Below are 13,565 nucleotides of genomic sequence, written 5' to 3'. Positions count from 1 at the left end.
GAACCATGCTCAAGGAGTCTCGGTTGTGTTAGCTCGGCAGATATTGGTAAAGAATTAAAGCAAAAAGCAAACACTGAGAAATGAAAACACTGCTTCCAGGCCCCATCCTCATTACTAAAAGTGAGCTTCTAAGTTCATGGTTTTGATAACTGAAGGGCAAGCCAGTGGCCAAGAATTTGCCAAGACAGTGGTTGTCCCAGCAACTGTGTCTTCTCCTACTCTGTGCATACTTTGCACAATCTGATTACTGACCCGAGCAAGACCACTCAAGATGTCTTTCCATCTGTCCAGCCCTGTGCTGCCTTCCACCCTACTGTAGACAGTTTCTACCTTCTACAGACTTGACTCTACCGCTTTAAGGAAAGAACATAAATTCAATTCCCAGGAAGTCCACATGAGTGTTTGCTCCAGAGAAGGTGCCCCTGTGAAAGCATTAGCCATTCTTTTGCTAAATAGTAAAAATATCTTAAATAAGATGACAACCACTGCTTTCTGGCTGCAGGGTCACGTCTACCCTTGTCAATGTTGCTTGGCAGCATATGGGTGCCATCTTGGAGAAGGTGAAGGGAGCCAGTCAATCTAGTCATTTCACCAGAATCAAGACACCCACAGGAGCACAAAGAGTTCGAAAGTTTCCTACACAGCTCCTCTTGATTGTATCAAATGGATCTCGGTTGTCATCTGTGAGATGAAGTTGGAAGAATTGTACATGTTTCTAACTTTTCTTGGACTTCTTTTGAAGTGTTTGTTTGTTTGTTTAGTGTACGAACTATAAATACTTTAGGGGCATCAAGGGAGCTCAGTGGGTAAAAGTGTTTGCTACGAAACCTGACAACCTGAGTTCAATCCCTACAATCTCCATAACAGGAGGAGAAACTTGACTTCTGCATGCTTCCCTCTGCCCACCACGAGCACAGTGAGAAGACAAATAAATGTAATAAAAAATTAAATATGGGTGTAGACTATTCAATTCTAAAGACCATAATAAAAAAAAATCCAATCCCAAAGAACTGAAATTACAAAGCCAAAGAGTGAAAGAGAAAACAAAATAATCACCCAAATATATGAATTCACTTAACAACCCGGGCTCAAACTCTAAAGCCATAGTTTGTAATTCTCAGGAGATGGCTCCGTGGGGATAGGCGCTTGCTACACAAGCTTGAGGGCTTGAATTTGAATATCCAGCACCTGTGTAAGATCCTGGACTTGGCTATGGCGTGTCTCTGTAACACCTCTGTCCTAGATTGGGCTAGGCGAGCAGAGACCGAAGGAGTGCTGAGGACTAAAGTCCCCTAGCCTAGCTCTGAGTTGATTGAGGGATCCTGTCTCAGAGGAGCATGACTGAGAGTGACAGATCAGGCCTACCATCTTCCTCTGGCCACTGTGAACATACACATGGGCACACTCACTTACACATACGAGCATACCCTAAACTTACACACACACACACACAGAGAGAGAGAGAGAGAGAGAGAGAGAGAGAGAGAGAGAGAGAGAGAGAGAGAGAGAGAGAGAGAGAGAGAGAGAGAGAGACAGAGAGAGACAGACAGAGAGGGACAGAGACAGAGACAGAGAGACAGAGAGAGACGTGTGTGCACACACGCACACATACACAGGTTTAGGCATATAAAAATAAAAGGTTTCTGGGTTAAAATTTTAAATTGGCATGCCCCTGAAAAGCCATTTGTGTTCCGTGTATATAAATATTAAATGTTTTCAATTCTCTGAAAGTCGCACTAAGCAATTCTATTTCCATACACTGTATTATCTGGTGGAACAGAAGGATACAGGACTCTGTCTTAGCTTTCAAAGGGTTTTCATGGTTCTAGAAGAAGTAGGAAATACATATGGACGCATACGCCTTTGATTTTCCTGTCCCGAATGGAAGTTTAGCACATATGACATCATTGTCAGTGATCAGCTCAACCTGTTGTTTGACTTGAAGCTTGTAAGGAGTTCTTGGCCCGTCTCTGTCACTCACCATTACGGGTTCTATCTTGTCACAGCCTTGTTGACTTTTGCCCATCACCCACCTCTCTTCTTCATAGACTATTCCACATATTCTCTTGCTTAGACATGAACAAGGTCCCAACTGGTACATTTCTCCTCTTACTGTATCTTGGAACTTAAATCCAATATCTGACTTTACCAAGTGAGTAACATTAGGCTGTTAGCATCTCTCTACCTTCCTCTTATCCTCAATAAAATAAGGATAATAACAACAACTACTGGTGTGGTTTGGAAGGTTGTGGTACCTTTGAGGTAATGGCTAGTAATGAAGCATGACATCAGAATTAGCTCATTTTATTTCTTTGTTGTCGTCCTAGGGATGGAACCCAGGGCCTTAAACATGCTAGGCAGCTTCTCTAGCACGGAGCCACACCTTTTCTGTCTATCTATCTGTCTGTCTCTCTGTCTGTCTACTTGTTTCTGAGCCAGGATCTAGACATTCAGCTCATAGTGACTTTGAACTCAGTGTCTAGGTCAGGTTGGAGTCAAATTAGGATCCTCTTGCCTCAGGCTAAATCTTCCATTACCTTTTACTCTTAAAAATATTTATTTTCATCAAGGTCTTAAAAGAGTGGCTTTGTACTTAGAATAAAATGAACATCACTGTATAATGAAGGGCCCTGTGGATGCACCCTCTGCCTACCTGAGTCCTCATGCTGGACCAATAAGAACCCATCACCTTACATCTACATTTCCTATGCACTGGCTTTGCTTTTAACAGAATCTCAAAAAAAACTGAACTTCCCAGTGAGGGGCCTTATCATGCTACCCTAATGACCTTTAAAATCATTGCCATCTTTCATTCCTTGGGTTCTGTTTAAAGCCATAACTTTGGGGTGATTTTCACATCAAAGCAGATTTCCACCCTTACACTACCCAGCATTATGTTTGACTTTGGAAATTTCCTCTTCTACTGGACCAGAGATCACATGACGTTTTCCCGAAGAACCAATGGTAGATCTTACGACACCCAGAGTCCTACCTCATTGGTATCACTGCCATTCCACTCTGTCGTTGAAGCATGCAAGCAACAGTTGCTCACATGAATAAGCACATGCATGTTCCAGGAAAACCTCAGCAACACTAGAATTTAAATTCAATGTAATTGTCATGTATCATAAAGTATTAGCTTTCTGTTGGTTCTTTCAACAAATGAAATGCAAAAAAATATGCTTAGTTCACAGGTCATGGAAAGCAGATGGGTTTTGATTCTGTTTCAGAATATGAGCTTCCTGGGGGCAAAATGCTTGTTCTATTCAAATATTCAGTCCAAGGCTTGAGATGTAATGTGTATGTGAGTTTACTTTAATGAAAGAATGACCGCTCTGCAAGGTGATACAAGTATAAGAAGATCTAGAGGCATAAAGCCAAATGAACATTAATAAAAGCACATTTTCATGTTCTGCTTTATAGTTTAAATGTGCCCTGTCTCGGTTGTCCCCTGAACAGTGTTTGAATTAAGACATGCAACACAACATGTTGGGGTAGAAGATTGGAGAACAAGGGAGAGAAGGTACTATGGAGAAGGATAAATGACAATCAAGTATTTATTTACATACCTACATAAAAAGAGTTAAAATGAAGTTACTCTATAACAATGCTTCTACAAGACACCGAAAACTAATAAATAAAAAGCCCAATGCTTACTTCTTTTGTAATTTGTTAGCCAGTGAAGTTCCACAGGCCTCAAACATGCTATTGTCAAGTATCCTCCATAACTTGACAATAAAATCATCTTGCTGAAGATGTAGAAAAATTAAGCTGGTATTGACCTAGAGTTTTTATTCCTACTGTATAGCATTTACAGTGTTTGAAAATGATATGCATGCTACCAGAGAGAGAAAAAATATCACCATTTTTCCCACCTGTGAACCCTGAGAGCTAAAATAGTGACTGGCCTGGTAAGACATGCTCCTAGCTACAGGAGTGGTAGAGATGTCACAGAAATAAACAACTACAGTTTGGTAATGCCCATTCTACAAGTTAAAACCAGTACATGGCACCATCATTAGGCCAATAGTCTATGCATAAAGAGACTGGAGGCCCTAGGAAATTTACTACTATGGTTTCCAATAAATAGACTCACTAGTAAACTGACTCCTGATGACTTACCATTATACTCCTAGATCATTAATGGATCTCTCAACTCTCATCAGAAAAGCTTCTATTTGAAGTAGTTGGTGATTAACATAGAGACTCATAAATGGTCAAGGCACAGAAAATAAGAGGTCAGCCCTAAATGGAACATATATAACTAAGACGCTGCAGAATGCTCAGCCCTGAATGGAACATATATACTGTACTGTCTCCTCCTCAGAATCAGCGATTACTGCAGATGAGGGGGTAGAAACAGTATAAGAGCCAGAGGCACTGGGCTACAAAGAAACAATGTCTTCTGGATGTAGCAGGGCAGTTTCACATATGAACCCTACAGAAGTTGGGACAGCATGCCCAAGATCAATACAAACTCAAGCCAGACTAAATCTGAATGTGGAGATGGGAGTAAGTCACATAATCTCAGTGTAGCCAATTGTTAGCTGCTGGGAGAAGGAAACAGAGGTGGAGGAGTAGACCATATATCATTGGGAGGACAAATATGCAAGAAGATTTGGATAATGCAAATTATCCTCGATGCGGGGGAAAGATACACAGAGGGATGGGTAAGGAAACAAGGTAGATCTCTAAGAAATTGGGAGAAAGATTGATTGAATCTGACTAAACACATTATATGGAATTAACAAAGTACTGAAAATTCTTGTGGGTTGAAATACCTGTCCAATGAACAAAAGTATTACAGTCAATAAATGATGGGGTGAAAACTAAAATCTAGTGCTATTTCCTCAAGCCACGGGTTTGAGGGTATCTTAGGAATACCTGTGCGAACACTCCAGAGTTGCTAAATGAAAACTCCTGGTCTTGTGAGTAAGCCACCCCAGCTTTGCTAGACTTCTGTGGGTGATTCTGAAGAATATGAGTATTTGAGAATAACCACTGTAAGGCCATTGGTTTTTAGAACTAACTTTGGTTCAGTCTAAAGCGATTGCAAAAATCTTGAGTGTCTGGAACTCACACACAATTTCATTTATTTCTCCTAAGCTTGAGTTTGGAATTTAGAGAAAGAGATGGGGGGGGTTGTAAAGATTTCTATACATGTAGAGGGGAGGCTAGAGATCAACATCAGGTGTCTTCCTTGGTTGCTTCTCCACTTTACTTTTTGAGATGGAGTCTCACATTGGACCTGGAGCTCCTCAATTATGCTAGACCAGCTACCCAGCAAGCTCCAAGAATCTGCCTGTCTCCACCATCCCTAGAGCTATCTTGATGGGCACACCGTCATGCTATGGGTAGCAATTTTCTCGGAGCTGACACCTCCCATCCTAGAGGGAGGCTCCTGAGGCTCACAGAAGAACAGACAGACTTCATGTGTGGAGAAGGCTGAAGCTTACGATTCACAGGCCCCACCCAAGGCTGTGGAAGTATAAGCCAAGCTGGAGGAAGAGACACTTAGCAACAAGGGTCCCTAGAAGAGGCTTTCCAACCTGAGGAGCTGCCTATAAACTATGCAACTCCAAAATGACAGATTCACCAGGGCATCACCCATGCTAAGGGGGGCTTCACTCATGCTCTGTAACTATATCATACTTCTGTAAGTCACCAAGGTGGACTTTGGTGTGATAATTATTTGGGTCTGTCATTAAGTTCCCTGCCTAAGATTTTAAAAAAAATGCATTGCACCTCCCCATAAAAAGTGTCATCAAGGGGTTGGGGATTTAGCTCAGTGGTAGAGCGCTTGCCTAGCAAGCACAAGGCCCTCGGTTCAGTCCTTAGCTCTGGAAAAAAAGCAAAAAGAAAAGAAAAGAAAAAGTGTCATCAAACAAATACCCAGATTTTTCTTTGGGTGCTGGGGATTTGAACACTCATTCTCATGTTTGCACATCAAGGACCTTACCACCGAGCCATCCCTTCAATTTAAGTACCTGCAGTGCTTAAAGCTCTCCAGGTGATGTCACAGCATGCCCAGAGTCAAGAACCAAATCAGGAAACATCATCTGTCCCTTGTAACAGGAAAGAAATGTTGCCCAAACCAGTTAAGATCTCTGGGCCATAGACCCAAGCCAATATGAGGCCCTGAACCTATTCTCTTCATAGGACACCTGATGATGGATTTCCGCCAGCCTCGGAGAAGTTAATAGAGTTTCCTAGGCACCACAGGCCTACAGACTAAGACCTACCTCAATAACTACTCGCGTTCCAATTTCTCTTCAGGCTTTTATTTCCATTGCCACGATATGCCCTCCCACCCCCTCTCTGCTTCTCTGCTTCCGTCAGCTGACTGCACAGACTCCATTAGAACGAAGGGCAGGTGCAGCTTGGAATGAAGCAAGAACTCATCTGTTCCCTCCTGTTCTCGCTCCTGATGTTTGCTAGTTTATATGATTAATTTTATCAATTTTCCTGACCTGCTTTGCCACTGAAATAAATATGACAGCTGCTGTGTTGCCTCAGCCCTTCCCTCTTGCCAAGTGAGATGCCGAGATATGTTTTCGTGTTGATCGCAGACTTGGGAAAATCGCAAGTAAACAGACCAAACAGGAGTCATCCTGGTCACACTGACAAAGCAGGTGTGGCACCACACTGCATCTGAAAGCCTGAAAGCCAGTTTCCATCTTCCAGCTTTCCCAGGGGTTCATTCACAAGCGAGCACCCACTCCCTCACCTCCTTATTTGCTCTTTCTTAGTCCTCTTTTCTCAGCTTGATAGGTGACAACACAAAAATACTTAATCTTGGACTTCATCCTATATTTACTGCCTCTGGGTAAGGCCTAGGTAGCAAGGGAAAGATCATGTAAAAGTATTTTATACATTAAAAAATCTGTCCCCCAAAAAATGTGCTGTGTGCGCACACAAGTGTGCTGAGGTAGGGTGTACACACACTTGCTGGAGGCCAGGGATGAACGCCAGATGTCTTTCTTGGTCGCTCTCTGTCTTAGTTCTTGAACTGTGGTCTCTTTCAGAACCTGTAGTTCAGGAAATTGGGAGAGAACTGGCCACCGAACCCCACCTCTCCCACCTCTCCAAATGCTGGGATTGCAGGCCTACACAGCCGACGTGCCTGTCTCTTAGATGGGTTCTCAGGATCCAAATTCAAGTCCTCATGCTTGAAATTTTACTGTGTGATGATCTATCTGTCCTCCTGCCCCAGAAATTCCATTATAAAAACTACATAAGCTTACGTTAGTCCAGTGGTGTTCAACCTTCCTAATGCTTCAACCCTTTAATACAGTTCCTCATGTTGTAGTGAACCCCACCTCACCCCCTACCATAAAATTGTTTTTGTTGCTACATTATAACTGTGATTTTGCTACTGTTCTGAATCCTAATGTAAATAATCTGTATTTTCCAATAGTCTTAGGTGACCCTATGAAAGGGGCATTTGACATTCAAAGGGATCAGGGATCGAGACATAAAATATTGAGAACTACTGTTGCTCTAGCCCAAAAGAAGGGAGAAACTTACAATAAGTGCCTATCTGCTTGTGCCATTTCCTCTTGTCATTAATTTTAACAGGTATACATTTCCATTTTCACAAAGGAAATTCATGGCTCAGAAGGTACTGGTCCTGTCCTCAGCTGCACTGTCTGTGGCTCAAGGACCAGACAGCTTTCCCCCTCGGTACACAGTATCTGCTGTGCTAGTGGCCAGATACTATGCTAGTGGTTAGATGCTGTGCTAGTGACTCTGGAAGTTCAGGTTCAGCATCAGGTAACACCAAGGTGGAGGGCAGTTCAGCCTCAGTGAAAAAAAAAAGAAAGAAAAAGAGAGAAAAAGAGAGAAAACAGTCCGCTTTCAGTGAGTCTAACGTAAAGAAAATCAAAGCATTTGTCTGTGTGACTTTTGGCAAGTTATGGCCTGAGTGTCAGTTTCCCAATGTAAAAGTACATAGTGGCAGCTCCAGGTGCTGACTCCAGGGTTTAAATTTCCCTAAAAAGATGATAGATATGCATGAAAATGTGTATAAACGTTCCTGACACATGCTAAATGGTTTGCTTTGATATAAATTCTGTTCTCTTCATAGGAGTTAAGCTAAAAAAAAAAAACTACAATTGGCTATTTATTCCTTTGACTTAAATATTGTCAGAGCACTACTGGATCTCGATTAAAATGTGTGTGTGTGTGTGTGTGTGTGTGTGTGTGTGTGTGTGTGTGTGTGTGTGTACATCACTACCACCTGCTTACTTCTCAGCCTTGGTAGCTAGCTGAGGAACAAGCAGGAAAGTGGATAAGAGACAGAACAGTCTGCAAAGAAATGGAAGTAAAGCCAATTTTATTAGAAAGAAAGAAAGAAAGAAAGAAAGAAAGAAAGAAAGAAAGAAAGAAAGAAAGGAAGGAAGGAAGGAAGGAAGAAAGAAAGAAAGAAAGAAAGAAAGAAAGAAAGAAAGAAAGAAAGAAAGAAAGAAAGAAAGAAAGAAAGACAGAAAGAAAGAGGGAAAGAAAACTAAATAGAAAGTACCAGAGCTTAAGTTCCGATAGCCTTCAACTAGAAGGGACCTTCAGAGGCCATCCTGCCTCCAGCCCACAGATGGCTAATATCATTATGACTTCTGTGGGACCAAAATAAGGAGCTAAGTCACTGCAGCAACTTTGCCAGCATGCTGCTCAGAGGAGCCGAGAACCCAGTGGTCTGGTCCTAGCAGAGTCATGCCAGTCCTAACTGGCTTCTCTGACCTCCTTCTAGCCACAGAGCTTGCCCCAGATCTGGTTCTGGGAGAAGCCTCTCATCCTGGATGCAAGACCTGAGAAGGGCTTGGGGAATCGTGGTGACAACGTGTTTGTTCTACAGGGTCTAGGACAACCTCACCTAGCTCTATTCTCTTTTCATACCCTTGCCCCATTTTCTGCCATCTCCCTTAATGGGTCAGTCTCTCCAAATAAATAAACCAAAGTTACATAGAGACAAAGTCCCTAAGAAATCACGGACAGGTTCCCTTAAGCACCAGCTGATTACATAGATATCCAGGTTTCAAGCAGGCTGTGGAAGCCACTGTGCACAACTCTGTGCCTAACACTCTCCGTCTGCAGCTGAGTGTCTAACCCTTTCTCTAGTTTCTCTGAAAGTCCTGTTTTATTTCAGCAATAACGATAGCAATAAATAACAACAATAATTAATAATAATAACTGTACTCAGTATCAGCTTACAGCTGATTTGATCTTCGTGGAGGCCATCAGCCTGGCTGCTTCTGCAGGCCAGGGACCACTCCCTCACTGTCCACAGAAGCATCTCCTGTGCCTCTCATCACTTGGCTCCCCGCTCAGAGCAGGGCGGAAGTGAATGAGATGGAGACGTTGTCTGTCTCGGTGGTCTCCTGGGCCTGCTGAGTACAGAGGTTTGAGCAAGTGCTGGGCTCTTCCTCCCCCATCTCATTTGTAAAAGGAAAATGAGATCAAAGGGGAGGGAGCGCCCCTGTTCCTCTCCCTCGCCTTGATGACCGCACACACATCATCACCTCAGTCTCTGCAGTGGAGAGCTGGAGGAGGCCCTGCATCAGACACCCGCTTTCATGAGCAGAAGAATCCAGCGTGTGACATGATGTCTAATTTCCAGCCTCCCAATTGCCCAGGCGGACCTCATCCTCTGAATTCAGCTCTTCCTAAATGAAGGGAGCAGGGAGGGGGTCCTCCTGCTGGCAGAGCATTGAAAGCACGATCCATGACATAGGCCTGCGAGGAAGATTTTGCTCGGGAAATGCAAGGGCTTCCTTATTCTGCACACCAAGCCCTGTCTTCTAATGACAGCCTTGGGAGTCAGACATTTCTAAGTGCTAATTAGAGGTGTTGATTATCGTGGTAACCCTGTGGGGGCTCAACCCAAGCCTGAGAGCAAAAGCCACAGATAAAATAAAGATTGTTACAGTGGCTCCTGGTGTCACATGAACATCAATACTGGATTGTCAATGCTCAGGCGCAATCCAATCTGGGACTCCAGCTATTGCAATGACGGAGTCCCAGGGTGATACACGGGGCTGTCACACCTTTCACAATATGCAGTTCTGATGGAGGTACGGATACTCCATCCTAATCAATCAGGAGAAGAAAAAAAAACTCACCAGGACTCAGATACACAGAGATTGACTTATGAGAGAATTTCACTACTACATGAGCAAAAGCTGTGGCGATGGGACACACAAAACCAACTTACGGCCAGAAATAAATGAGCTGCTTAGGACACTCGCAGTCTGCGGTGTCTCCATTTACGACCTTACTCACGCATGTTTTGACATGCGCACATGTGACTTCTCTCGCGGACGAGAAATTTGGGTTATTGATTTCTTCTCACTTTACATCCATATCTGTTGACAGTTTATGACTATATTGAAAAGAGAGTTGGAATGAGAGACAGAAGTCTTGAGAAGGAATCTAAAATTGAGGGGTCGACAGTGGCATGACAGCAGGGGCTGTAGAGTCTGAAGAGGGTAAGGGCCTGTCCTCTTTAGGTAAGCGCTGTAAACTTTATCATCGTCCTCCATCAGTGAGGATAATATATAACGTCTAACCTCACAGGATCATCAGGAACTAAATGAAATAAAGGCTACCCAACTGTGAGATTGTATCTATGTTGACACTGATAAATCACTTAGCCACATTTGGCCTTATATTTCTCCTTCGGAGTAAACAGAAAATAATAGAAATTAAAATCCTGCTTTTAGAAATTTATTTTATTTTATTTTACTAATTTTTATTAGATATATTCCTTTACTTTAATTTTTGAATCCATAAATTATTCTGAATGTATAATAATGATTATCATAAAAATAATCTCAGAGATCTCTCCTTTGAGGTTGGATCATCAGGCCAAAACTTAGATAAGATTACTTCCCTAGAGCCTTTGACTTGTGGCTCTAGAGACAAAATGGGCACATTTTCTTCTTTTCTTTCTTTTTAATCTGAAATCACCTCTCCAAAATGTAGGTGAAATGATCCACGTGGCTCTCTTTTCCTGCCTTCGCATTTGCCGAATGACCTAGTGAACTAGTAGTCAGGGAGATGCAGATTGGGTTCACATCTGTCACTTACTTCTTCTGTCTCCTGGGAAAGTTAAATACGATAACTTTGATTCTATGATGAAGGAAATAATTCCAGCCCCTGGCATATAGAATATATAGGATGCCTAGTACTAGAAATATTGACTCTAATAAATATCTACTCTCTCCCACATTCGTTTCCCTAGTAATACTGATTTTGCTAATGCAGACACCTCTTTCTTCCGCGAGGAGAAAACCGGCCAGTTAAGAAGCATTAACGTGATTTCCTGGCGTGGGTGTGGATTTGCGCAGTGAGTGGCATATGGAGGTGGAAAGGTGGGGTAGAAATTGCTCTGCATTGCACAGAGGTAGGCAATCTTGGGTACAACGCTCCACTCCCGAGCTAAGCAGATGCCAGAGAAAGCACTGCCACCAGCGATGAAAGAGGGCAGAGCCCCGTGCTCATCCGTTTCTTCTGAGCTATTCCCCGGCTGCAGATCCCCTCCCCTTATCCCCAGAGCTTACATTTCTCAACACCAGCAATCTGTACATTGAAGTCACTTTACTCTGTTGGGAAGCATAAATCTGGCCTCCTCCGAGTCCACTGTAGCAAATTGCTAGCACCTTCTCAGACACAAAGGAGAAAATCAAGGTTGACTGCAAAATTCTTCTAGTTGCTTTGTGGAGGCATCCCACGTGAACGCAGAGGAGAGCATTCTTCAAGGTACGCCCTAGAGAACGCTTCCAAGGCATGTGCATTTGGAAAGGGAAAAAGGGACATTTTATGGTCAAAGGCTGGCAAGTTATTACATGTTATGACCCACTCCTTGTCAGTTACCACGAGATTATTACAGAGGGTCCAGGAAAGTAACTTTGTATTTTGACAACCGCTTCCCAAAAGAATTTAACAATAGAAACCATTTTCCAAATAACACTTGTAAATTACTCTGAAACTAGTTTTTAAGAAGCCATTTTGTCAATGATGAAAACAGTCTCGATTCTTCCAAATTCCCAACATTCTAAGTTTCTGTGGATCTTTGATTGGTTGACAGTGCTTATTAAATACTTGCTACATGTGTGAACTATACAACTGATTAACAACTTCACAGATATAAGATGTTTGTGTAGGTTAGTGCTGGGTTGTATGTAACCAACTTATCTGTCAATCCACAAATGTTCATCCACCATGTACACTCAGGTGAATGGGTTCACATAAAAGAATTAGTAATGCAAGACAGCCTGGGCATTGAGCTTCAGTTCTGACCTGGTTGACACTGTAGAAGCGACTGCTTGTTCCCAAGCTATGTCTCTCTCAGCCCCAGATGAAAAATACTATGTAGTACCCCTTTGCTTGGAATTGTCCTGATTTTTAATTTTCTCTTCCGGGTGTTCACAATAAAGCACTAAAATATGTGTAAAACTCTAACTGATATCTTAATCCAAGGCATCTTTCTTAGACATCTCCTTGTTACCGGGGATTAGCACAGCTATAATTAAACAGATTATTTATTGGTTACGAATATTTTATTACAGGGAGAACAGATCCTGCACCTGGGCAGCACAGTAGAAGTCACCCTGGTTGCAAGGACTTGTGTGAGCCAGCCTTGAGAGCTTGAGAGCCGGAGGGCTGGCCCAGCCCCTCGCTTGCTGCAGTACTCAGGAGAGCAGGCCTTGTACTTTACTGGGCAGCACAAAAGAGCTGACCTTTGGCCCTTGCCAGTTGCATCATAGCTGGCCAGGGCAGTGTTGGAGAGCTCGCCCTGGTGGTATGGGTGAAGGAGACTTGGCTGGCTGACCAGCTTAGCTACCACCCAGGCCCAGATCGAGGGCTTTGAGTTGGCCAACCCCAACATCTACGCCATTTATGAACTGGTGGAACTCATGAAGGAGCCGAACCGACAGATCCAAAGCTGCAGCATCTCCATGGTAAAGGGCAACAACAGGCTATCTGAGAGGAGTCCCAGTGAGGATACAGTATTGATTGGGCAGCAGAAGCCAGAGGCCTTGAGCCAGACCACGACTCATTGCAATGGACACTTGCAAGTAAAGTATTGTGGACAAAAAGCTATACTGTGGGACTCACTGTTCATACTCTAGCTTCTATAATGAGATTTTATTTTCCTTTGGCAGGGGGAGCTTGCAAGGGTGGAGGGTTGGTACAAAGGGACTAAGAGGTGAGTGGAATTGGGGTGCATGATGTAAGATTCATGAAGAATTCATAAAAAGTTAAAAAAAAACAAAATAGATGAACTTGTCAGAAAAATGGTGACATTTTTATGAAGCCAGATGTTTAGAAAATGAATTGTTTGGTATTTTGAAATAAAGACATTCCCAGGTATGATCAAACATACAAGCAAATAAATAAAAACAAAAAAAATGTTTGTTACATTTCAGTCATTGTGTGCATATGTATGCGTACACAAACACCCATGCACACATGCCTGTGCATGTCCCAAGTTTATGTGCACAAGTCAGAGGACAACTTGTAGGATGCAATTCTCTCCTTTCACTAGGTGAATTCCAGGCACAAAACTG

Source organism: Rattus rattus, chromosome 10 (assembly GCF_011064425.1).
Source record: "Rattus rattus isolate New Zealand chromosome 10, Rrattus_CSIRO_v1, whole genome shotgun sequence".
Classification (NCBI taxonomy): domain Eukaryota; kingdom Metazoa; phylum Chordata; class Mammalia; order Rodentia; family Muridae; genus Rattus; species Rattus rattus.
This window is presented reverse-complemented; position numbering follows the sequence as displayed.